This window comes from Corvus moneduloides, chromosome 7 (assembly GCF_009650955.1).
Source record: "Corvus moneduloides isolate bCorMon1 chromosome 7, bCorMon1.pri, whole genome shotgun sequence".
NCBI lineage: Eukaryota > Metazoa > Chordata > Aves > Passeriformes > Corvidae > Corvus > Corvus moneduloides.
The window spans coordinates 37438092-37464898 of NC_045482.1; the positions used below are offsets into that span (position 1 = coordinate 37438092).

The 26807-nt window shown below is 42.0% G+C and overlaps 1 protein-coding gene across 2 annotated transcripts in view; it reads left to right on the forward strand.

Annotated features, from left to right (window-relative positions):
- MBD5 (methyl-CpG binding domain protein 5) overlaps positions 1-26807 on the forward strand; it is a 109350-nt gene that overhangs the window by 23234 nt on the left and 59309 nt on the right. For both annotated transcript variants that reach the window (XM_032115194.1, XM_032115195.1), the window contains exon 2: positions 19517-19614. The gene's annotated coding sequence lies outside the window, so the exon portion shown is untranslated. The remainder of the gene's footprint in view (positions 1-19516; positions 19615-26807) is intronic.

Here is a 26807-nt window from a genome sequence, read left to right on the forward strand (position 1 = left end):
TCTCAGACCTTCGAGTCCAGCCATTCCCAGCTCTGCCAAGCCCACCAAGTGCCGCATCCACAGGGCTTTTAAATCCCTCCAGGATGGGGACCCCACCACTGCCCCAGGCAGCTGTGCCAGGGCTGGACTTGCTTTCAGTGGAGTTATTTTTCCTAATTCCCAATCTAAACCTCCCAGGCATTGCTGCATCCCACGTGTTGGAGTGGATCTTGCAGAAGTGGGAGCTGTTTTTTGAGCTCGCAGCCCTTCTCCTCGGCGCGTCATTAACAGGCACCAGGGGTCTGCGAGCACTTTCCCATGTTTGCGTGGCTAATTGAAAAAAGGAGGTGTGTTTGGAGCAGTCTGGCTAAACAAAATTAGTGTGGGAAAAGGTTGTCTGGTTGTTAAGGACGTGTTGGGATGCCAGGGGAGCATATGGTCCGTGGTGAAAGGTCCGGGGCTTGCACGGCTCAGCCGTATTCCCAGCGCTCTCACTTCCTTCCCCTGTGCTCCCGTCTTGATCCCACCCTCCTGCATCTGTGCCTTAAAAAGTGACTGATGGCAGCCCTGCGTCACTCTTAATATAACGTGAAATTTATTCCTGTTGGGAGAGGGCTCAGGATTACAGGAACTGAGCACACGCAGAGGCTGCGAGCGACTCTTCCTGACAAGGTTTGTGGTGGTGTAATTTCCAAGTTGCTCAGTGAAATTTCAGCCATGTAAATTATGTCTGACTCATGCTCGCAAGGATTCAAAGTCAGCTTTTAAAAGACACTTTTTGAAGTTTTCGGTGTCGCAGACGCACGGCTGAGGCAAAGAGCAGAACATGCGAGCAGTAAACAGAAGATCAGCAGGCTCGGAGCATTCTTGGCAGTTGTGTAACTCCAATATAAATTTGCATTCCTTTATTTTATTTTGCTTTTAAGTGGCCTTTGCATGATATCTTTACTTTTCCCATTTATGATGAGGAAGAAATTGACTGCTATCAGAGCTGAGATGTGCCAAAAAGGGTAGGAGCTTATCGCTTGTGAACTTGCAGAATGATTTTCTGTCATACTCCGTGTGTATCGCAGGAGTTCATCACTGCAAGTATCGAAAATGTCACAGGAGAAATTTCATGTTTGATTTTGTAATTAGAGAAGTTCCAACATGATTTGTTTGGGGTTTGTTGGGGGCGGATTTTTTTTTTAGATGAAAGGAAGACAAGGCTCAGCGATACGTGCAGTGCCTTGTTTGAGATGAACAGTTCAGATTTGTCTTCCAGCTCTGCATAACTTCGTAAGGAATAAATTGTTTAAATCATAGAATTATTGTAGAATTGTGGAATGGTTTGGGTTGGAAGGGATATTTGAATTCATCCAGTTCCATGGCAGGGATACCTTCCACTATCCCAGGTTGCTCCAAGTCCCGTCCAACCTGACCTTGGACACTTCCAGAGATGGGGAAGCCACAGCTACTCTGAGCACCCTGTGCCAGGGCCTCAGCACCCTCAGAGCCAGGAATTCCTTCCCAATATCCCATCCAGCCCTGCCCTCTGGCAGTGGGAAGCCATTCCCTGTGTCCTGTCCCTCCATCCCTTCTCCCAAGTCATTCTCCAGCTCTCCTGGAGCCCCTTTAGGCCCTGCAAGGGGCTCTGAGCTCTCCCTGGATCCTTCCCTTCTCCAGGTGCACACCCCCAGCTCTCCCAGCCTGGCTCCGGAGCAGAGGAGCTCCAGCCTTGGGAGCATCCCCATGACCCCAGTCTGGGAGCAGAGCCCTGTGTCACGTATCTCGGGAAGAGCTTTGAGCAGGCAGCGGGAATATCCCTGCGCTCCGCCCTGGATCCCACTGTGCCCCCATCCCTGCAAAGCCCACCATCCCCCCTCCATGCCCCGGCTCCGTGTGCCGTGCCAGGTGGCCCCTGGCTGTGGTGGTGCAGCCCTGCCCAGCCTGTGCCAGGCACTCGCTGCCTTCTGGCCCCTGGCTGGGAGCCTCAGGAGCCTTTTGGTGCCGCAGCAACAGATGTGTGCAGAAAGGGCCGCGTGCTCCTGTCGGGGCCGCCCGCCTTGCACGGGGCCATATGGTTTATAGGGATGTGGGGGTGCTGCTGGGCCGGCAGCTGATGGCAGCTCAGGGATTAAATGCAGAATGGAGCTTTCACTGAATTCTATGTGAAGCAGCGTTAGGGAAAACATGGTTAAGCCTTAAAAGTGACTGACCTGCCCAGATAGCCCCGTGTTAAAGAATACGCAGAGAAATGCTCATTTAAACTTCCTTTAATGCTATCTTGAAGAATTTTACTGCCATATTTAGGAATTTTAATGCCGTATTTAAGGATTTTAATGCCATATTCAAGATTTTCCAGCGCCCTAACTTCTCTAATGCAGCATTCAGGACTTTGGCCAAGATGGCTCGTTCTCATTGTGTATTATAATTTTAGGGAGTAGTGGTGGATTTCAAGAAAGAAAAAAGTGAGAATATCCTGAACTTCTATTTATTTATATTCAGCAAGTTGAATTGAGAAAAAAAACCCATTTTTTTTCTCATTTAAGAAACCAAACTATTGCAGGTAAAAATATGTGGTAGAAAATGTTACTCGAATAAGTGTGTAGGCCAGTTATTTTTGTAGTTCTATTTATCACTGATGATAAAGCATCATTAAAAATGGCTTTTTTTCCTTTCCATTTTGAGGCCACTTATCTTCCTATGCAGCTTTAATTGGGCAGCTCTTAAAGAAATGTGGGAATTTAGTATGGGAAATTGAAATGGGATCCTGTTTAGATTGAGTAGAGCTGGAACAGCCCTCAGAATTTAGAAAGCTTTTTTTTTTCTTCCCCCTCTAATTATGGGATAGATATTTAAGTCAACATTCCCTAAAAAACCCCATCAGGTCTTCATGGAGGCAGCAATTGTGGGACCAATACCATGGAATATCAATTAAAGGCATCTGCTGCAGGTGTCTGAGATGGACCTCAAGTCTGAAACCAGAAAATGTCTTTCAAGTTTTTTCTCTTTTTTTAAATCCTCAGCCAATAGGATGAAATAAAACAACAATTAAAGGGAGAGAGGAACAAAACACAACCCAGTGACATTCAGATTGTTTTTCATCGTCGTTTTTGCCCGTGGTAAATGTAGAGACCCCACCCATTTATATGATGGGGTCGACAGTTGCAGAACACAGGTTGTGTGATGGGTGTTGGGTTTTTACCTCCTTGTTGTCCAACAGGAAGTCCAGGATCCTTGTTGGGAAGGTGCTGTTACATCCCACATTGTGTCAACTGCAGAGACAGCAGCGAAAATAACGTGCGAAAAATGATGAGCAGTCACTGGCCCTTTTTATCTTGAATTTCTCCTCCAGTTTCTCCCCAGCATGCTTGGGCACATTAAAAGAGGGCGTTTTCCAGGACTCCTTGATGATTTAATCCAACCTGTTGGGATACACCTTCACAGAATGAGGATCCATCCCAGCTCAGGGCAGATAGCCCAGTCAGCACTCAGCAGGCCAAGAGAGATTTAGCCTACAGATATCACCTCAGTTCTGCTGCTTAACTGTCTGCTAAAAGTAATTAAAACACTCAATGATAGAAGAAAAATCTGTGATTAAAATCCAAGGGTTGCATCCAGCCATCTCCAAGGCAGAACCCCTCCTGTCCTTCCATCGCCTCCTATAAAACCATATTAATTTGGGAGGAATCTTGGGCAGTGGTTGAGTTTTGACCCATAGTATTGTGATGGGATAATTTTAGCTTCATCCATTTCTAGATAAAATAAAAAAATTGAGATTTGAGGAAGGCTGCTCTGGTTCATAGAGTTGAATGATTTTAGTTGTGGTTTAATATCAAAATAAATGCTACATGATGCATCTGCATAAACATTGCCATTTTTACAGATGTGAATCAGTGTTTGGTGTCTATAGTCAATGTGCCTGTAGTTCCTCGCATAGGATGACATTTGAAAAGTGGCAACGTTCAAGAGTGTTGGAGCAATCTCATAAAAGGTGGATGTTGGTCTCTGCTCCCAAGGAACAAGTGACGGGACAAGAGGGAATAATGGCCTCAAGTTGTAGCAGAGGAGGTTTAGGTTGGATTTTGAGGAAAATTCCTTCATGGGAAGGGCTGTCCAGGAGTCCCCATCCCTGGATTTAAAAACCGTGTGGATGTGGCGCTTGGGGACATTAGCAGTGCTGGGAATGGTTGGACTCGATCTTAAAGGTCTTTTCCAAGCTGAATGAGTCTGGGATTTTGTGAAAGGATATTGGGTATCTAAATGACAAAGTCTGGTGACTTTGTCCATGCTTTAAAAAAATTATATAAACACACAAAGCAAATAAACAAAACCAACCTTTCACTGCCAACTTTTGTATACCAGACATTTGTATTTGAAAGTTAAACTGAATATTGTGTTTGTGGAATTGAAGATGGTGCAGAACAGAGAATGTCCAGGGTAGCATCCTGAAAACTTACACAGTTTCTCAGTAGCTTTTGAAAACAGTTCCTGCAGAATGGAAACACTGTTTTGCCAATCACAAATTGCTTGTCAGATTCCAAATACGTAGAAGAAATCCATGTGTTAATTCATTAAATTTTTCATTGACTAAAGTCAAGAATTCTTGTACAATGAAAGTATTTTTGGATTAATTTTTGAATTCTGTAATTTAATAAGCTTTAGACACAAGGTAATTCCCTATATTACCTTATTTTTGGTGTTGGGTTATAAATATGCTGATGTAAATGAGTATATTCTGATGTCTGCAGGTGTGAGAGGTTGCATTTAAATGAAGTACAATTTAAATCAAGTCCATCTGGGCTGGCTATAGATTGGCCTTCTCTCGCCCTTTGTCTTTCCCTCCATGAGTAAATGATGCCATGTGGGATTCCTGGTAGGAGATCCTTCACAACTCCTTATAAACACTCCACAAATAAGGAATAGCTGACTAATAATAATAATTACCGAAATAATTCTATAATTATTATTAATATAATAGAATTATTTCTATTAGTAGTCTTTTTTTTTTTTTTTTTTGGTGAAAATCTTCATCCTTTTCTAAACAACTGCAGACTCTTGAGCTCACTAGTTCAGTAATTCTCAGATAATTTTGTGCAGGAAAAGGCTGAACTGTGATGCTGAACACTGGGAACTGTTGATGGATGAGATTCTCCAGCGTCCTTGCTGGAGGTGCCGTTCCCGGATCGGTTTTCCCTCTGTGCCAAGTCGGATGTTGTGAAGCTCCAGCTGCCTCAGCCTCATTGGAGCTATAATTTATTTAACTTCCCTGAAAGCCTTGCTCTGCTCCCCCTGATGTCTCCGTGCGATCCCAACTGCGGAATCCGTAGCTCCGGGTGGGATCGCAGCCGCCTGGATGCGTTTGTGCCACTGGAGGGTTCCCAGTGGAAGGATCCTCCAGCATGTCAAATTTATCCCATCCCATGTGCTGTTCTTGGGGCTCTGCTGCATCATTTTGGGTGTCTCCTGCTGTAATTTCCATGGAGTATGAGTTCAAGGATGTGACTCCTTGGGAATGGCAGTGGAAAGGCAGCGGAAGTTGCACTTTGTCATCTCTTGAAGTTCTCCTTAAAGAAACTCCCGCTCCTTCACGTGTGGTTGTTTTCCATGGGGGTTTGTCCCTGGAGCTCATGGTTTGAAATTTCCTTGGTTGTTCTGAAGAACAACTCAGAATTTTCAGCAGCTTTTTAGCAGCTGATGAACGACTGCTCCATGCTCTGGGTTTAGGGAATGTTCGCCTTTTTTCTGGAGTTTCCTTTCCTGCCACGCCTGTTCTTGCAGCCTTTTTTGGAAGTGCTTTGGTCACTTTGCTACAGTTACTTCTCATTAAAAGCCCGTTTTTAGGAAACCTGATGCCTACCGGAGAAGCCTTTAGTCTCTGAACCTTTTATAAATACTCTACATAGTTACTTTGTCTAGACTTGTAACTCATTTTTGTTTCTACTCTCAACTCAGTATCACTGCTAGATAATCTTTTTTGTTGCCTCTTTGTAACTTTTTTCCTCACTTATTCGATGTTCTGCACTCAGCTTGTGCCCAAAGCCTTGACATTGAATAAACTTTGCAAGTTTTTCAACACTTATTTTTTACCTATTCTTTGATATGCCAGGTAATACCAATAAATATGTCATTAATTTGCTTTCTTATTTACAATCTGCATATTCACGTATTTTAAACAACTCTAAGATACATCACCACTCAAAATAGTAAATAATGCAATTATCAGACCACATAATTGCCCTAAAAGTTGTAACAAATAATTTCCTTGTCATCTTTGTATTTTGTGGACTCTGATTTATCTGTATACCAGACCGTACCTTAGCGTTTACTGTTCACATTGATTTGAAACGCATGAAAATGGAGTTTCTTTTCCCAAATGCAGCAGCAGTTTGTGAGTTTGTGACTTCTTAACCAAAGAAGTCCCCAAAAAGAGGGATCTTAGAAAAATGTAGTTTAAAACAGTCCCTGTGGGATCTAAACTTTGTGTTGACTTTTCTCTGTTGTGTTTTGGGGTTTTTTCTCTTCCTCAAAGGCTTTTGGAGTTTGACTGAGGAAATAGTCCAAAATTTAAAATTTAGTAGTTAAATTACGCAGAGGTTTTAAAGATTGTGATTTGAGGGAGGTCTCAAATCTTACTTTGAGTGAAGCTTTGCACAAGAATGGTTTTATCACAGAAATATTTTACTTGAGTTGAACATTTTTTATACTTTACACTTAAATAATTGCAAAATTTACCTTTTAAAACCATGTCCTGTTTGTCCCTCACCTACTTGTCTGTAGTTTTAGTGAGAACCCGGTGCCTGTTTGATCCAAGCTTGCCCACAATTCCATGGAAGGAAATAAAAAATGTCTGTGCAGGAGTAGGGATGGAGCACATTTCAGCTTTCCCACCTGTGGCACAGCTGGTTCAGCGAGAGAAGATGAAAGCCAGAAGATCAAATCAGTTTGGACAGGAGAACTGGAAGTGCAGGAGATCAGGAGGTTCCTCATGTGAGGGAGTTGTATTATTAGTTTACAAGATTCTTATTGGCATAAAATAAGAAAATAAGGCATGATGAGGAGAATTTGTGTCAATGGAGGGAATACAGAGGGGAAGATGAATGTGATTTAATTTGGGGGATGAAGAAATTTCAGGAGCCCCATCTCTGGTCAGAGGGAAGAGATCGATTTGGGGCTGCAGAGCAAAGCTTGAAGAGGGAGGTGAGGAGGAGAAAAGTAATAAAAATAAATTAATGAGGCTTCTCATTTTTAAGATAAAAATGTGTCTCAGGTTGTTGGGCTTTGTGTCAGGCACCTTCCACTATCCCAGGTTGCTCTGAGCCCCGTCCAACCTGGCCTTGACCACTTCCAGGGACTGGGAATCCACAACCCACGCTGGGCAAGTCACTCTCCTTGAGACACTGAGGAAATACCTGATGGAAAAGGTTGGGAAAGAAGCCAGGGAGAGGGATTCAGGGAGCCTGGAGCGGGTTCAGCGCATGCTGGGGATGTGGAAGGAGGCAGGTGAGAGCACCCAGGGAGACAGAGGAGAGATTTCCATCTTGGAGCTATTTTAGACTCTGCTGTTTTCCATGGGGAATTCCCATTCAGCAAAGAACAGTGCCATTCTTGTGGAGTAATTCAGTGAAGCTCTGTGATAGAATCTTATATTAGAAACTTGTTAAACTGTAGAAAATACTCTGAGAGCTATCCATCTTATCACAGCTTTTAAAAATAAATGAGTGTGTTGCAGAAAAGGGGAATTGTCCAGGCAGCATGAAGTTAACCCAGGAAGCAACTTTACCTTCTAACTGCATTAAAACCAAAGATTATGATGATTAAATTTTAGCATTGTTTACAGTAGGTGGTAGAATTCCTAAGGAATCCATGGACTCTGTGCCTTTTCCCAGCAGAAAGCAGTGACTCAACAACAAACTGACACTGTGACCTCAGCTGCCTAAGAGGACCCAACTTGCTTTGAAAAATATTTCCTTATGTTTCAAAAGAAAGAAGAAAATCTTGCTGAGGTATTAAGATTTGTTGGCAGTATCTCTTGCTCCTACAGTACACAGAATTCAGAATATCTCAGGCCTTGACAACCAAGAAATGAAAAGTTATGGGACAAGAAAATCCAGATTTAAATCTTTCCCTGCTGAGCTGGCACTTTGACTGAAAATTGTTTGTATGCTAAGGTGGAGTTGCTGTGAGTAGTGGAAGGAGCAGTTGAAATGTCTAAATGGAGCTGTTGATTGGATTTAAGGAGATTTATTAAACTTTCCCTGTTCACCTCGTGGACAGTCTTTCTGCATGTTTATGTTTCATTTCCATGGTAAATGGGGCCCATTTTCTATGGGAAAGATGAATGTGAAATAGAGATGTGGGTTTAGTGATACTCAGAGCACAGAACTGGTTGTCATCCAGGGAGGGGGAATCACCAAAGGGCACTTCTTCCTGGAGGGTATGGAAAAGGCAGAGACAGACTCGTCCTGGAGGGGCACAGGGAGAGGCAATGGACACAGCTTGGGAAAAAGGAGATTCCAGTTAGGTACAAGAAAAATTAAATCACCAGGGCACTGGAGAAGTTGTAAAATCTGTGTTTTGTAGGAATGTGAGACTTGCTTGATAATGGCCTGAACACCCTGATCAAGTTGGAGCTCCCTGGAGCAAGAGGTTGGATTGGAGCCCTCCAGAGTTCCTTTCCAGCTGGTGCATTCTGTGATCCCAACCCATAGGAAGTGTAGATTTTCTATGGAATGAAGGAGTCAGGAGGTTGGAGGGCAGGTGTCCTCTGCTAGGTCAGCACAGTGGGGTCACTCTGGCCTGTGACCACTCCAGGATTTACAGGCCCCCACCTCTGTCCTGCGTTTTGGCCATGGTGTCTTATCAAAAGTTAATTCAGATTATAGTTAGTACAACAAGAAATCAGATGTAAGGCTCAGCTCCTGGTTGTGTGAGTGCTGGGGAGGGGCGAGGTGCAGGGCAGGAACAGGAGTTGAGTGTGAAAATGCAGAAATCTGGGGTCAGTTTCTGATCCATCCTAAAGTTACATTTACTCCATGCTTATTATTTTTTTCTTCATGTAACCATTGGATTTCTTGCCATCACACTGGTTGTGAGTGGCCAGGATTATCTGCAAACACATAAACATCTATCTGTGTTGATTTCTTATAAAACCATATCATTCCGTATTAACTTAGCACAGGAAAAAGATTTTAGACTTTCTGTGCAGAGGATTTTAGGGTGGGGTTTTTGTCCTGATGCCATCCAGTGTGTATTTTCATATTTGATTATTTCATGTTTATTCCTGCTTGCATTATTTGCCGTACACAGGTTACCAAAATCAGACATTTGAGGAAATACCTGGTTTTTTTTACAATTTCAGTCCCAGAGGCTCATAGATGACAAATACCCCGTTTGAGGACCTCGGTGCAGTGCGCTGGAGGGGACGTAACTGGTTTATGACTTACGGCCATGTCTGCATGGACACTCACTCCAAGGGATTCCAGCCCCATGATTTAGTACTCCTACTTCAGGGCTCAAATGCTGCTTTGCCTTATTTATTCAAGACACCTGAATGTGCCTTTGTCTGGTCTCTTAAGGAATAATGGCATGGAAAGAGGAAGAGAAGGGAATGTGCAGGACAAGGTTTAACAGCGTCCGTGGAGCTGGAATTGTAAACAAGGGAAGATAACAGGGAAATGCTCGGGCTGGAGTAGGGAATTCGAGCTGGAAATAAAAGGTGAAATGGAGAAAGAGAAGATTAAATGTCATGGAAGAGCATTCAGCAAGACTCGTGGCTTTTTCGATGATTCTTCCAAAGAAAGCAAGGGAAAAACTGCTTTGGGACAAAGGCTCTTCTTTTTTTTTTTTTTTTTAATTTTCTTTTTCCTTTCTTTGTTTGTTTATTTTTGTTTGGGTTTGGTTTTGTTTTATTTTTTTGGGGTTTTTTTTTGGTTTTTTTGTTTTGGTTTTTTGGGGGGTTTTGTTTTGGTTTTTGGTGGTTTGGTTTGGTTTTGTTTGCTTTTTCATTTTTTTCCTGTTTCTTTCCTTCGGCTTAACCACTCCATGTAAAAGAATCTCATCTGGGTATACAAAAGAATGCATTAAATTTTTGAGGCATGGCTGTGGACCTCAGCATCCCTGGGACTGCTGTGATGGTGCCACGAAGCTTCGCTGACCCGGAGGCGCCGGCTTTGCCGGCAGCATCTCAGAGTGCAGCGTCCTCATGTTGTACATCTGGAGCAGCTCTGTGCTCCGTGGAGTCCTGGAATGGCTTGGGTTGGAAGGGATCTTAAAGCCCATCCAGTGCCACCCCTGCCATGGGCTGGGACACCTTCCACCATCCCAGGTTGCTCCAAGCCCCAATGTCCAGCCTGGCCTTGGGCACTGCCAGGGATCCAGGGGCAGCCACAGCTGCTCTGGGCACCCCTGTGCCAGGGTCTGCCCTCCCTCCCAGGGAAGGATTTCTTTTTCATAGTAAAGAATTCTACTAATTCTCCATAGTAAAGAATTCTGTTTATAGTGAAGAATTTTTTTTTGTAGTAAAGAATTTCTTTCACTGACTTCAGTGGGACTTAGTAGGAATGGAGAGACCAAGGTAGTTCAGGATTCAGTTTTAGATAAGTTGAAAAACATGAGAGTAAAAACTGGGCTGAAGTGGGCTGAGATGAAGAGAGGAAGATGGGAAGAAATTAAGCTTTTATACGAGTGTTTTGCTTTTTTTGTTTTTAATGCCTGTAAATGCTGTTGCTTTATTTACTGTGAGAAGGACCTAGATGACAATTCCAGCAGTGATGTGGACTATATAATTTGAGATTAAAATCTTTCTGTATAAGAGTAAAAAGAGTGTGAGTGGCAAAGAAACCACCCAAATTTAAACTTTTAAATGTGTCAGATGACAGTTTTGAACAACATCATTATTTTGGCATGGCTACTCCTTGGCTAAGCTTTTAATGTCTTTCCTTGAAAACTTTTAGTATTATCTCCAGTGGTATAAAATTCTGGCAGATCAAAATTGCTTTGGTGGTTGAAACTGGCAACACCTCCCTGAAAAGGAGAATTTGCCTTTTTCTCCAGCAGCCAAACTGGCTGGAGGGATTTCTGCCCACTTCCTCTTGCCCATTCATTCCCTCTCCACATGAAGGTTTTCTCCCCTTTTTGTGGTGGTGTCTCTGTGGGCTAAAGAAATGGAGCAGATAAAACAGATTTTTGTGTGTTTTTATTGGGAGGGGTGATTTAGATGGGTTCTACAAAATCTCCTCCAATGGGTTCAGTTTTTGGGGGGGAGCTGTTTGACTTGAACCTTTGCATTTTTCTTTTTCCCACATGTGTATTTCCAGTCTTCTACCTATCCCAAACAACCATTAGAAACTAAAGGATCTTTTAAACCATGAAGAACTTCTAAGAAACTTTTAAATATAAACCACAATTTTATCTTTGGGTTCAAGAAGTTGGGTTTTTTGCTGCCCCAAGAGGTTTTATGGCAACGCAGACACTCCAGATTTCCTTTTCTTGGAGAGCAGCCAGTCTTATCCATAACCCAGCATTATTCCAAGCAGCTTTTCCACAGTTAGGCTGGGAAGAGGCAAACTGCACCCTTGATCCATCGGGATACTGAGGGAGTGAAGCCAACACAGCCCCGGGTGGTTCCTCCTGGTGACAGAAATGGGGATGTGCCGATTGTGGCTCTCCCAGGAAATGTCTGGAAAAATTAACAAGGTCGTTTTCTTAACAGAACATTTCCAAACCTCATTTCAGCCAGGCAGGAAGGGAATTCTGCTTTTATCTGCTGCTGCCTTAATTGTCCACGTGGCTGTTGTGGAGATGTCTCGGGTGATAGTGGTGCCTCTCCGAGCCCCCCAGGAGGAGGCAGTTCCCCTGGAAGGTTTTCTTTTTAATAAAGATAAGATGGAAGGAGTAATGATGGAGACAAAACTGATAAGGGCAGGAATATCAGAAGGAATGGCAGAGCAAAGGCAGAGCTCTTGACTGAACGTGCCTTAAACAGGGATGTGTGCCCGTGGGAATCCTTGTGGCTTCCTGAGCTTTGGAAAGCACAGGTAGCTGGGAAAAAAAATTATGAAGTCCACCCAGAATTATGTTTTTCCTTATTTAATAAAAAAATAAAGAGGGGCAAAAACCTATTAAAACTTTTTCTTTAATGTGCCTAAACCCTCTGCTTTTCCAGCAGGCAGCGTAGTGAGCTGTGAGGAAATGGGATTTTATCTTCTATTTCACAAGGAAGGAATATGGGCACAGCTTCAAATAAATTTGCTATTAAGAAAAAGTCCATTATTACATTTAAGGAGTATTCTGAAGTTTCCAGGAGTGATTTGCAGGGGCTGATCTGTATGAGCTGCACACGCAGCTGAAAAGGGAGATAAATTCCTTTCTGTTAGTAACACAATCATCTCCCAAGGTATTTTTTATTAAATTAGATTGGCATAAGTAAAGTGCTCCTGATGTCATTTGTGGATGCACCTAAATCATCAGCTAAAGAGCAGCTGATCTAAGTTTGGCCAAAGGAAGGAATGAAGTTTTGGAAGATTATATTCTTTGTTCCTGATTCCAATCAATCAGAATTTGATATTTGTGTACGGGCTTGTTTTAAAAGCATTGTAATTATGGCAGTGCTATAAATCTTACGTTAATGGAGACGGAAAAAATATTAAATGTGACGCATACTTAGAGCCTAAATATTCAGTGGATGTTCTTTATGGAATGAGGATGAAGGGAAAGCAGGGGGAATAATAGGTATATGTGAATGTAGGCCTGGAGAAGTGGGATAGAAGGATTAAAAACATTTTAATTTTACATAAAATCTTTTACTAGATTTCAGTTTGATGGTGAACATGCACTGCTATATAAGGAAGTATTCCTCCGTTAAATCTTGTGGGATTTGGAGGCACTTATGAATTAATTTGTTTCCAGGAGTTCCATCAAAAGAGAAATCCTTTGTAAAACTGCAGGTGTTAAAATACAGACCAAAAAACCACTTCTTGGTCTGGGAAATTAGACACAGTTCTTAGTCAAATATTGAAATTAAAATGCAGAAAGGACCCCTGAAACCTGTTAATTATTACTCTCAGATTTCAGAGAAATTCTTTTCCAGACTTACTTTCAGGTTTTCTTTCCTTAAAAATAAATAAGATATTTGTGATTTCATGGAAATCCTTCCAATGATACCAAGATTTATTGTTTAAACATTGATAGCAGTTAAATAAATTAAAATATCCAAGAGAGGAGGGACTAGTGCAGACCCAGGGCAGTCCCAGCCATGGCAGTGCCCAAAAAGAGGCAGAAACTGCTTGAAACATGGTGTAAACCTCTGCATTTTGTGCTGAATAATTGTAATCAATGAAAAGAACAGGAAAATACTGCTGAATGGAAACTGTCATAAGATCAGCCAATTAATACAATTCTTCTGTTGTGTTTGATTGCCTTTTCTGTCCTTGGAAGAAGCCAGAAAATAAACCAAGAGATGTATCTGAAGAGATGCATTTTTTCCTTTGGCTGTGTAACTACACATTGATACATTCATAAATATACTACATTTTGGGCTTCTGAATGTTTCTAATTTCATTTTGGAGGAGAAAAATATTTCTTCAAACAACTGAGGCTCAACACTGTGCCATTTTTTTCCCTTTTTAAAAGGAATTCTCTGAAGAGATGTCAGTGTTTTATCTGCAGTGAAGTGTCCTCTTTTCAGGTTTTGATTCAGTGGCATCATTTCTGGTACCCAGTGTTTGAAAGCAGAGGAGCATTAATTATTTTATAATAGTAAATGTCAGCGTGCAGTTGTCTCAAAACCCACCAAAAATAGAACTTTCAGCCCAACTTGCACCCTCTTTGCAGGTTTTGAACGCGAGCACCACTAGGAAATAACCATTTGGAAATTAAAGCTTTGATTCCACAGTTGTCTAATTCAGCCCCTTCAGTTTTTAGCTCCAAGTTTAGAAAAAATGGGAGTGTGGCATCAGTTGCCTGTGCAGATTTGTTACAGACACAGCCTGCCCTGGAGGCAGCAAACGCTGTCAGGGTGACAGCCACTGCCACAAACCAAAGGGGAATATTTTTGGAACCATCCAAACAGCAGAGGAGGAACATCCTGTTATAAACACAGTGATACTTGCATGGCTAGAAAAATATTATTCTCTTTTCTTTCTCCAACACAAGAAAATAAACAACAGGGAGCGTTCTCACCCTTGCATTCATTTTTCCTGGTTTGCACATTTTTCGGGAGAACCCAGGCTCCTTGCAGGGTTGGAAGCACTGGGTGACAGCTGACAGGAATTTTGTGTTTCCCTTCCAACTGTGTCACCACCATAGCAGGGATTTGAGGAGGTCACTAAAACTCACTGTGCCACCACGGTTTTCTGGGAGTAGAGTAAGGCTCTGTCACCTCCACGTGACTTGGGAAGTGAATTACGCTCGGGAGTGTATTTTTGGATACAGGAGATGTTTGGGTGAATGGCAGTGTAGATGCAAAGGGGTCTCTTTTATACCTAGAAATTGCAAAAGTTCTCTTTTTTTAGAGACAGTTTGAATTTGCTGCTGCGTCACCTGAGGTGAGGGACGTGTGAGTGGTCTCTCAGTGGTTATTTTAATGAGTCTGAATTCAGAGAGCACTTGGGTGAAATATGAGTAAATCTCATTACTCTGACAGTGGTTGCCTGACTACAAAGAAAGTTTATATTTAGTAAACCACTCACTCCTGTGACCTAGTTTGCTGTGGATGATAATTTTCTTAGCGTGGCATTGAGCTCACTTTCCCCTGTTCAATTTCCATGAATGAGGGATTCTCCCCGTCCCTTGTTTTCTGGGCTACTCAGAAAGGAAGACTCATGGAAGTTAACTCAGTCCATGGGATTTCTTCCCAATCTCCCATCCATCCCTGCCCTCTGGCACTGGGAAGCCATTCCCTGTGTCCTGTCCCTCCGTCCCTTGTCCCCAGTCCCTCTGCAGCTCTCCTGGAGCCCCTTTAGGCCCTGCAAGGGGCTTTGAGCTCTCCCTGTGTCCTTCCCTTCTCCAGGTGAACCTTCCCAGCTCTCCTACCCTGTGGCCTCTTCTGTGCTCTGTTACACTGTTCAGCTTTAAAGAGAGATTAGCTGCTAAAAAAGTATTTAGAAGTAATCCAGAAAGGAAGAAAATGGAGATATTCGTGTTTGGAAGATAAATGGGATTTCTTTCTGATGTAGTTTGTGTCTCATTGAGGGCTGGGGGATTTATTTCTTCCAGAAATATTTTGGTTCTCAGAAATTTTGATAGCAGTGGGATTTTGCCTGTAGTAAAAGATGAAGTATCTGTTGTCTATATACATAGAGAAAACACATTTGTTTATTCTGTATATTTATGTACATATACTGCTTATATATAATGTGGGGGTTAGACTTAAATATGAATAAATAGAGACAAATATCTGGTGCAGAAGCAGTGCCCCACACCACAGCATCCCCAAAACTGCCCTTCCCCAGAATACCAGACATTAAATTAGTACAATTAGTGAGGCTTTCCTACTTTTAGTTACAGTATCTTCTTGTTTTCTAATGGTAATTAGAAAATTCTGTTCTATTGGTGTCAATAAAATGGTAAATAACAGTTAAAAGCAGGATGGAATTCTTCCTTAGGACAATCTTGGAGAAGACTCATCTGTCATGTGATCTCATTAGTCCTTGCTCGCTCATCTCTGACAAAAACAAGCTGACCTGCTTTATTTATTTCTCACTTCAAACTATTAATTTAAAAGAAAGATTGAGGCAGCCTTTTCAGCATTATTGTGGAATAAAAAAGGGAAAACACGAATGTGTTTTCTTCATTCTTTTCCAGTGGTAGCCTGTGGAACTCAGCTGGATCATGGTGGGGGTTCTGAGCTCAGAGGAGAATCTAGCCCTGCTCATTCTTGCATATTCCTGGTCCTGTCCTCCTCCTGCACTGCACCCCTCAGGTGTGAAAATACAAAGAAAGATCCCTTCAGTGTTTTTCCAATCTGCTGGTCCTTTACAAAAAAACAAAAAAAGAATTAGGAGATACTTCCCTAACTCTGTGTGCAGAGACTGTGTTATGCATCGAAAATTTCTGCTGTTTCCTGCGTGCATTTATCTTGCTGTGGAATAATTTTCATGTGACTGCAAGGATTTTTTTCTCACAAACAAGAAAAACACCTCCCAGAGGCAACGGCTGATGGAGATTGCAGAGGCTTTGGAGTGTTTCTGTGTGGTGCATCCCAAATATTCCCTTAGCTAACAGAAAATGATGTGAGATTTTGCACCTGTCTGAGCTGACAGGTTTCTTTTCATTCCTAAACATCTCTAGGAAGCTCAGGCATATTTGTCACCCATGAGATTGAAGAATCATCATGGAATCCTGGAATGGGTTGGGTTGGAAAGGACTTTAAAGCCCATCCAGTGCCACCCCTGCCATGGGCAGGGACACCTTCCATTATCCCAGCTTGCTCCAAGCCCCAATGTCAAACCTGGCCTTGGATACTGCCAGGCATCCAGGGGCAGCCACAGCTTCTCTGGGAAATCCACTCCAGGGTCTCCCCACCCTCACAGCCAAGAATTTCTAAATTACTTTTGATTGAGTAATGAATTTTCAAACATTTAATAATTATTGTCGTGTGTTCACGCAGTTCAGCTTCTTCAAAGTTGCTACATGGGAATAAATTAAGAAAAATTTATAGGAAGATTCATATCTCAGAAGATACTAAATGTTGAGTTGTAGCTAAAGAAATGTTTTGTCCCCAGTCCAGGAAGAAATTTTTTTTAAAAAAAGAGAAATCAAAACAGATTCTTCCTTTTGAGCAGAGACATATGTTTGGTGGGTTGGCACCAGACTAGGATGCAGAATCCTGTAGAACCAACTCTTCATACTCTGGGATATTTAGAGGAACAACATTCAAAATAAGGTGCTGGAGAATATAAGAAAACCAGAAAAATTTAAAAAGAAGAATGGGGAGCACCTGAAGAGCAGCACAAAGGAATTGCAGGCTCCTGGGCTGTGGTGACTAGGAAAGGGTGTTCAGGATCCATAGGGATCTGCTGGATGGGAGTTGGAGCAACCTGGGATAGTAGGAGGTGTCCCTGCCCATGGCAAGGGCTGGAACTGGATGGGCTTTAAGGTTCCTTCTATCCCAAAGCATCCTGGAATTCTGTGGAACTGTGTCTTTATTGGTGTCTGTATCAAATGCCTTTCAGGAATCCACACTGCAAATAACATCATGTGCATTTAAACAGAAAACGTTTAATCTCATCAATAAATTCCCATTAATTGAAGGTGAGATCAGAGTGTCTCCTCCTGGTCTTAGGGTGATGATCATAAAATCAGATGAAGAAAAAATTAAGCACTTGGGTGCCATTCAGCAAAATTAACAGGTCCCAAGAAATTCAGCAGATTCCCTTGAAAGATGTGGTTAAACCCAGAAGAAATTTCTTCCCAGTGCTCTGATGCTCCAAGCCCTTGGAGAAGGCTTAGAGGTTTTGAGAACAAAATTAATGATACCCTTACAATTATTGCAGTTGTTCTGGTTGAGAGTGATGATTAAATCCGATCAGAAATAACATCTGCAGTGGGAACAGAGTTGAAGTATCTGGATTGTGGTTGTGCAGTTCACAAAGAAAATAGAAAATATCATCTATTAACACAAAAGGCAACGTGAGAATGATTTACTTGTCAGGCAAAAAAATAAAATACAGATCTTTTCATGGCACTGAAAGAAATCTGGGGAGATTAAGAACTGAATGGGAAGTCTGAAGCACAGTTGATAGAAAACCTAAACACCAAATTATGTGAACAAAGTCATTTTTAGTGAAGACAAGTCCCAGACACTGAACCACTCTGGAGACTCCAAACAAGAGCTGTTTAGAGTGGCACAATGAAATATTGCATTCTCATCCCAGAGCTGCTCCACATTATATGTTTTCCCTTTAAAATGCCATTTTTCACTCCAATTCTCAGTCCATTTTCCAGTTTTCAGCAGGTGAGCTTCCTCCTTTGGAGCCACTGATCCAAATTCTGTGCTGAACTCCTTAAAGAAATTTGTTGTTGGATCCTGCCTTGGCTTCTGTACCAGTTGATTCCTTGGACTTCACTGGGTTGGCTTAGAGACCAAATAAAGGACACCAAAGCCAACAGAGCTGTCAAAAAGTGGTGCTGGTTGAACTCGATGATCCTCAAGGCTTTTTCCAACCTTAACTACTGATTCCAAGGGGTTGTAGGTTTTGGCTGCACAGGGCGTGGATTTAAAGGTGATGGGTTTGGGTTTAGGGCTATTGGGGCTGGAAAAGCCCTCCCAGCCCATGGAGTCCCAGCTGTGCCCGATGCCCACCTTGTCACCAGCCCAGAGCCCTGAGTGCCACCTCCAGGCGTTCCTTAGACCTCAGTGCACCAACATTTGGTGTCTTGGATTGGGTTATTCAGTGATGTTGAGCTCATCACCAGATCCTTCTCACCTCTTGTTTCACAGAAACTTCTGTGACTTCCGGGTATTCCTTGAGCCTTCAATTACAAAAGCCACCTTTTTGTGTTCCTCTCCTGCCCCTCAACCCCACCTTGAACCATATCTGGAAATTCACCATCAATCTGCCGGGGCAGCGTCGCTCCCAGTGCCTGCACAGCAGCTTCTTAGGACTTTACTGGCTCATTTTGTGTCTGCAAAGTTTTCCCCACACTGATCCATCACTTCCCAGCTGGGCAGGCGTGGAGGTGCAGGGACAGCCAGTTATTTTCTCAGATGTGCATGAGAAAGAGAGGGAACATAATCGTGGGCAACTTCATTTCAGAGACTGATGTGAATTATGTCCTCTTCGAGGATTTTACATTTTTGGAAGCTCAACGAAGAGCAGAGTATCCATGTAGATATTCCATAACTTGCTGGTTTCTGGGAGAAGTTGGTTTGAAAGGTGTTTTTTCTCAGGTGATGGAAGTCAGGGGCGTTTTCCTTTGCTCAGAGTTGGATTCCTCCATGGTCTGAGAAAGTCTAAACCAAGTGGAATTGACTGAGTAAAAAAGAAAAATTGTTTACAAGACAAAAACTTTTGGACCTGATGAATTTTGTAGTGATTTAATTTTTTATATTCATCTTTCTGTAGTTACAGGGCTGAGATATGAAAGCAGCACAAACAAATGATGCTGTGTGGTTTTATTGTTGAATAATTTTATTTTTTAAAAGCATAACTGGCATTTATAGTGACCTTGTCTTAAAGTTACCTTTAATTTCAGTCTAGGGAGGTGATTTAACTTTTCATAATTTATTAGTGCTTATAATATGTCACATTTCAATACTAATTGGTAATTTTATTTAATTTAAATTTTAACTCATGGGATCCTTGCTGTTGTTATTTTGGTCTAACAGTGAATTCCCCAAGTCAGGTGTATTTTTATATATATTAATGCAGGGTAATTATCATATTCCTCAAGCAGATAAATCCCTTCCCATATATGGCTCTGATGCTTGATTGTTTATTTTTAACAGCAGCTCCCAAATTCATGTGTTGCATGAAATTGTGCCTTTTTAATAAATAAATAAATCAGTATTTAGCTCTCCTGGCTGATTTTCTGCTCTGCTGTTGTTCTGCAGATCCTTGTTGACGATGGTGGTCGCTGGAGGCAGCACTGTTGAAGATTATCTCATTTACAGACAAGATCTCTGAAATCTGTTTCCTTCAGACAGCAAAGGTAACTCAAATAATCCACATTATGCATTTGTCTAGCAGTAATAAGTTGGGTTTTGACCTCCAAAATTGAACCGCGGCTGAAGTTTGGGAATCTGACCACTCTGCCAACTTTTAACCTCTTTTTTAATGTTTATTTATTCTAAAGTGAAAAATTATCTCCATGGAAAGAGCTCAGTTTCTTCTCCTCCTTTCAGTCACAAGAATATGAGTCCTTCCTTAGCTTCTCCTTTTTCCTGCGTTTGATGTTTTTCTTTCTTTTTCTTTTCTCGTGAGTTTTCTCACCTGCAGATCAGTTACAATATTTTTGTGGTACTGATGAGACCCAGCACTACCTTAAAACATGAAGAGTAATTGAGGGTGGGCCTTATGCCCAAAAAGACAAAAACTAGGTGAAAAAAGGGTAGAACAGTGGTCAATCTCTTGAAGGTTTCTATAGAATTTAAAAATGTGACTTCTTTAAATTAAATACTGAAAGCACAAATCTGATGTGTCCTGTGCCATTTATTTTCTCTGCATGTGTTATTTATCATCAATGTGTGGTCTTCTGAGCCAAATAAATGTGAGGATATTCAGGAGAGTTTTGTTTATGTATCATTTTTTCCTATTTTGAAACTAACTCAGTATAACACTGTAGGTAATATGGGACCATTTTTTTTCTGTTATGGAAGTAGAGCTAATTTTCCCACTCATTATCTGCTGTTAATTTAATGTGTGGCAATATCTGAAATTTAGTGCTGATTATGGCAGTAGATTTTTGGTTAGCAGTACAGCTCATCTATGAGCAAACCAATTAAGACATCATTTCAGAATATAATTGAGCTCCTAATGGAGCACTTGAATTCACTGGGAATTTACATATTTGCTTTTCTTTGCTGTAGCAGAGAGGTCCAAAATGAGGCTACAGCTTCAGTTTTGAACTTCTGGAGGCACCAACTCGAGCTGAGGCTTTTCAAAGTCAAGCCTGTAAAATGCTCTTGAATAAGGGCATGGATAAATTCGTGGATAAGCTCCTTAATGCTCATATCTGAACTTTGGATGGCTCTTGGGAGCTGCGAATTTGAGGAATCAACCTCCACTGTTCTTAGGGTGCTGACGCCCAGGTGATGCTCTGATGCAGCACAGTTAAAACTGACTTAAACACAAAGTTCATCCAGTGTTTGTAATTAATTTTTTTCTTTTACTCATGTCTGGATCTGCTGGGAAAGGGCTCATTCTGCAAATCTTTATAGTACATATCTTTATAATACATATATAATATATAATATATATAATTATAATCTGTATTTTCAAGCAGCATCAATAGAGAATTCATGGAAGTGCTTCGTTAGCCCAGACAAATTAAGTGTCTCATTTATGGAGTCTTTGAAAATGAAGTTAAAAAGTGAAGGCAGTTCTCTTCCCTTCTCATTTTCCCTTAGTTTGGGGATTTTTTTGACCCTCAGAAGGAAGATTTTTACATTGAAAAGACAAACAGAGCTGATAGAGGTTATTGATACCTCTGCCTTATTGAGGGGTTGGGTTTGTTTTGTTGTCACTCTTCCCTTCCAGGATAGACCTTTGCATATGTTTTTATTTGTTCTAAAATGGGAATCTACACCAGTTGGTGAAGGAAAACCAAATGTTTTGGGGGAATAATTATCAAAGTCTGTGTTTGGGTTCCGAAAAAGCCTTTTTTAATGTGAAAAACTAGGGCAGAGAAAGTAGTTTTCTCTGTAAAGTTCCTGTTGTACTGGTTATTTCCTGAAAGTTTTAATATGTAAATGATGATAAACCTCAGGATGCTTCAGTGAAATCCAAGAAAACATTTAGTTCTCATTCTCAGCATCGTAGCTTGTTTTTTGAACTCTTTTTTTCCCCCCACTAAAGTGCTCACAGCTGTACAGGTACTGCAGCCACTGCTGCTGTTCCATTTGATCTATTTTTAAAAGCAGGGGCTCTGTGGATGGAATCCACATTCCTGTGGAGCCCAGTATTCCCAAACCTTCCTGACCCTGCCTCACCCCCTCAGACCTCGTGCATTATCTTTAATTATATGATAATATGCTATTTTCCTCCATAGGAAACCCTTCCATTAAATAGATGGAATTTAACCAGCAATCCGCTGGCTTTAATTGTTCAATCCTTCCTTCCTCAGTAATGTCCAAGCCTTTCCCTGCAGATGGAATTCACAATTTGCCTTCGTGCTTTACTGCACCTTTTAGCAACAGGTGCTAATTTTTGGAGAATCCCACACTGGTTTAGGTTGGAGGGGACATTAAAATTCATCCAGTTCCATGGCAGGGACACCTCCCACTGTCCCAGGCTGCTCCAAGCCCCATCCAGCCTGGCCTGGGACACTGCCAGGGGTCCAGGGACAGCCACAGCTTCTCTGGGAATTCCATCCCAGACCCTCCCCACTCTCCCAGCCAGGAATTCCTTCCCAATCTCCCATCCAGCCCTGCCCTCTGGCACTGGGAAGCCATTCCCTGTGTCCTGTCCCTCCAGGCCTTGTCCCCAGTCCCTCTGCAGCTCTCCTGGAGCCCCTTCAGGCCCTGCAAGGGGCTCGGAGCTCTCCCTGGATCCTTCTCCTCTCCAGCTGAACATTCCCAGCTCTCCCAGCCTGGCTCCAGAGCAGAGGGGCTCCAGCCCTGGGAGCAGCTCCATAGCCTCCTCTAGGCTCCTCCAGCAGCTCCGTGTTTTCCTTGTGCTGGGGGTAAATCCAGCATTATTAACACGGAAACCTGGCTCTGCAGAGCTGGGAGGATGAGTGGGGTTTGCACCTGTTTATCTTTTTAAACCTGAGACATTCTAGCAGTGCAATAACTGACAGCCACATCCAGTGCCCTGTGCCACCCCCAGCTCCAAGCCTTGTTGTCTCTGAGGAATTCCCGAGCCATGGAATGGCGGGACCGTGATGTGGCACTGTCCAAACCCCAGAATTGATGGAGCTGTTTGATTCTCGTGCAGCCTGTGACACACAGAGCCTTGGCTCTGCTCACACTCTGCTCTCTGCATGGCCTGGCTCCCAGCTCTGTCATTCCCGAGGTTTGGGTTGGGGTTATCCTAAGGCAGACAAGGAGCAGGGTTGTGTTCCATCAGTTCTCTCCTCAGCCTGTTTTTCCTGAATTGCCATGAAAAGCAAGGAGCCCGGTTGCCTTTTCTGAAGCCCTGATGTTTTTCTCAGAACAATCAATTTTCTGTCTCGCTCTGTCTTCTTTCCACATGAAAGGCTTGGAGTTGTGTGAAATTCCCAAGGTACTCTCTCTAAAGCAAGGTATAAACGAATTCTACCTTCTTAAATGTAATAAAAGGAGACCTACTTAATTTGAATTTTTTTTTTTTCTGCAGAAATTATTTAAAGGATTTGGGTTAAAAAAAAAAAAAAAGACATTTTCCTAATGTTGCTTTTCAATATCACAACTTTTAGGTGCATTTTAGAGCCAAATTTTCAAAGTACATTTTAAATGTAATAGATTTGATAAGTTGTTCCCTGCCTGAGCAGAAATTCTTGTACGACTTCTGCCAAGTTTTTGCACAGAGCAAGAAGTTTGTTTTCCATGATCCCCATTTCTCTTCCAGCTGCTCCTTCTGAAATTGAATTATGGGCTGACGTTTTGAATTTTTCCTTACACAGATATTGTAAATAAAACTCACCCACTACAAAGGCTTTTCATTTTGAAAAATTGGAGCAGCAGGCACCCTGAACAAAAGGAAATGTTCCCAACCCTTCTTTTATTGTAACCAAATTAATCAAGCTCAGGGAGTTAGCTGCAATTTCAAAGTTAAATGTTTAAGTAATGCAAAACTTTCTGATCCTGCAGTGTCTCTCTCTTTAAAATTCATAACAAAATTGTTACAGGGTTTTTTTTAATAGTTAATTTTTCTTAGCAGAGCTAAAGATTGGCTTCCTACAGCCCCAGGAACCTGGATACCTCCAGAAAGTTTTGAGGTTCTTGGGATATCTCCAGAAAATGTTGAGGGTTTTGATTATTTCAGTCTGTGGTATTAGAAAATGTTACAGATCTCCATCCTTAGGTTTTCCTGTAATATCACAAGAAATTTCTGTGAAGTAAAAGCCGCATCTTTTTGCTGGAAGCGCTGCTGATTTAAAATAACAGATGAGAGCTCCTGTCATTATTTATTAATTATAAATAATATTTAAAAGAAGAATGTACAGTGTAGTACTTAAGATAAACTGAATTATTCTTTTCTGTTGAAACCCCAAACCAAACTCAGATCTTTGATTTTTGTTTTAATAATTCTTTCAGGAAAAAAAAAGGAAGCTCAAGGGCAGAAAATTTAAAATGCAGCTGTTAATGAAAACCTAAGAAAATGGTGTTTCTTACATGAGGGTGTCCTGAAAGGTTGTGAAGAGATTGGTTTTTTCATTTTGCTCTTCAGTTTTGTTTTCTTCTCCCCTTCCTATCAGTTCACATCCTTGGAGGGCCACTATCATGGTGAAGAATGTATTGAAATGCTTAAGGAAAGCATTATCATTTCTGAGATTCTCAACTGCCCTTCTCCTTGAAGGATCCCAGTCCAGGGAAATGCTTGAAAATTAAAACCAGGGATGCTTTTAAAATCAAACACACCAAGTTTCTGAAGAAAAGAGCCTCTCTTCCTCTCAAAACCTGTGGTGATGCTCCAGAGCTGAACACAAAAAGGGTTATTTTTAATTTTTACCACATTCCTGAAAAGTATTCCTGAGAGGTAAAGATCCTCACCAGTGTGGGTCAGCAGTTGCCACAGCTGGCTTTGGCTCAGCCTCCCAAACTAAGTTTGGATCACTTCAAAGGATTCATCACATTTCTTTGAGGTTTCATCACAGAATCATAGAATCATTTAGGCTGGAAAAGACCTTTAGGATCATGGAGTCCAACCATAAACCCAACCCAAGTCCACCAAGTCCACCCTCAGTTTATTGGTGCTGTTCTGAGAGGGGGGGCAAAAGCAGCCGAGTTTAGGAGAAGGGAAGGTGAACTAAAGCTTCTATTCCAAAACTCATCAAAAGTGAAAATATCTCCTCTTTTTTGGTCAGTCCTTAATCCAGGACATGGATCCCAGTGTGCATTTTCCATGGGAACAGGAATCTATTTGAGGTGCTCGTTGTTTAGATGTTAGAAAACAAAATGCTCTTGTTTTCATACCACACAAATGGGAGTGTTCACTGGTGAATCTTCATGTGTTTGATAATAAATAGTTCATGAAGAAGTAGCTCCAGGAGTGAATTCTTGTTTCATTCCTGTCACAACAAGAGAACAGCAAATGGAGAAGGAAACCTGGCCACAGGTGCCCCTTCAGTAAAAGGAAAACCAGTATCATACATGTTGTAGATATTATAATGTCTATTTAACCTCTTCTAGATAATTCTAACAGCAATTTTTTTATGCTGCTAATTTTTGTTTGGAAGTTTTATACTTTTGCCAGTGTAGACATTTATGGTGGTTCAGGCCTTTATTTTTTTTTTTTCTTTAAGTTTTCTTATTATCTGCAGCACAATTTGAGCGTTTGAGTGGCAGCGAGTGACATTTGCAGAGGACAGATCCTGTAGGCAAATGAGCAGGTGACAGGAGGCACAATGGCACTCAGGAATAGTCTGACACGTGGGTGTTCCGACTGGAGGATCCTCTTTGTGTTCAGTGAAGTTCTCATGGAGTAGCTTTCAGTGATATTGTATTCTCAGAGTATAGAATTCAATATATACCCATCACACGCAGCCTTCAGCTGGGGCCCTTGACGCCATTTCTGGTATCATTCTGCCTTACAATACCATTTAAAGTGCAAAAAGCTGAGTAAACTGCCTCTGAGTGTTGTGTCAGAATGATATGCACGTGCCTTGATCAGGTTAATATTTATTCTGTTGATTGTGATCCTTGGAAAACAGTTACTGGGAACTGGTGATGGGAGAGAAAGCACCTTGTTCCTGCAAAGGGTACTTTAAAACTCACTGCCAATTCACTTCTGTTAGGAAACTGCACAACTTGTGTCTTCCAGTGAAACAAGTTAGCAGATCCCTGATTCAGGTGATGCTAGTTAAAAAAAAGAAAGCCACATAAGCAGTATTTGGCTGATTTTGCTGTTTGTCGGTGATACTATTAAGGCTGTGGGTAGCCCTGGTCTGCATCCCTGCAAATCTGTAGAATCCAGCTCTTCTACAATGTCTCCTCTTGGAAAGGATAGTGACGATTTAAAAGTGAGCCAGGCACCTTCCTGAGAACGAGGGTATAAAGTCTGGGGGTTCCTACCAAGTGTTTTTCCATAATTCAGTTGGTTTTTCTCTTTCTTAGCACTTAAAAAGCTTCTTTCTAATGCCTTTTCAGTGGAAATTATGTTTATGAACTAGTCCATGTACAAAAACGATTTTTCTGATTTGTCGTAAATTCCATTTCCTTGATGATCTAAAATCTAAAATACATTTCAAGCCTTTAAAAATAGAACCACAGGAGGGGACAAGTCCCTGCTTTGACACAGATGTTTCTGCAGGAGGGCCAGTGCCCTCAGATTATCGTGATGGTCCCATCTAAACATATTTAAAATATGAAATTACACATTCTCCATGAATAGTTTTGATTTGGGTTGCAGGAATGTGGAGCTGAAATTCCAGTTAAAGATGGATTATAATTATGAAGGACCAGCCTGGCTGCAGCTGCAGGGACAGGGATAGGACATGCTGATGAGACTGGAGAAGGAGATGGGAATCACACACCTGTTCCCTGGAAAAACAGACTCTGAGAGCCCATGTTTAATGCCCAAAGTTTTATTTGAGTAGTTTGTGAAGAGGGGAGTGTGGCTGGTTGATGATAAAATGCTTTCAAACCAGGAATACTTGTTGGGAAAGCTGTCCTGGAGTGAAGATGGGAGTGGGGCCCTCACTGGACATGGGTTGTGTGGTTGTGTCTGACATCTCTGGAGCTACTCCCTACAGATTTTGAATTCCTGCCCCAGACAGGTCCTTTTTCTTTCCTAGGCATCTGAAGGAGAGTGAGGAAGGGCTCTGGGGTGACACTCCAGTTCCTAGAGGGGCTCCAGGAGAGCTGGAGAGGGACTGGGGACAAGGCATGGAGGGACAGGACCCAGGGAATGGCTTCCCAGTGCCAGAGGGCAGGGATGGATGGGATATTGGGAAGGGATTCCTGGCTGGGAGGGAGGGGAGGCCCTGGCACAGGTTATCCCATGGATGCCCCTGTATCCCTGGCAGTGTCCAAGGCCAGGCTG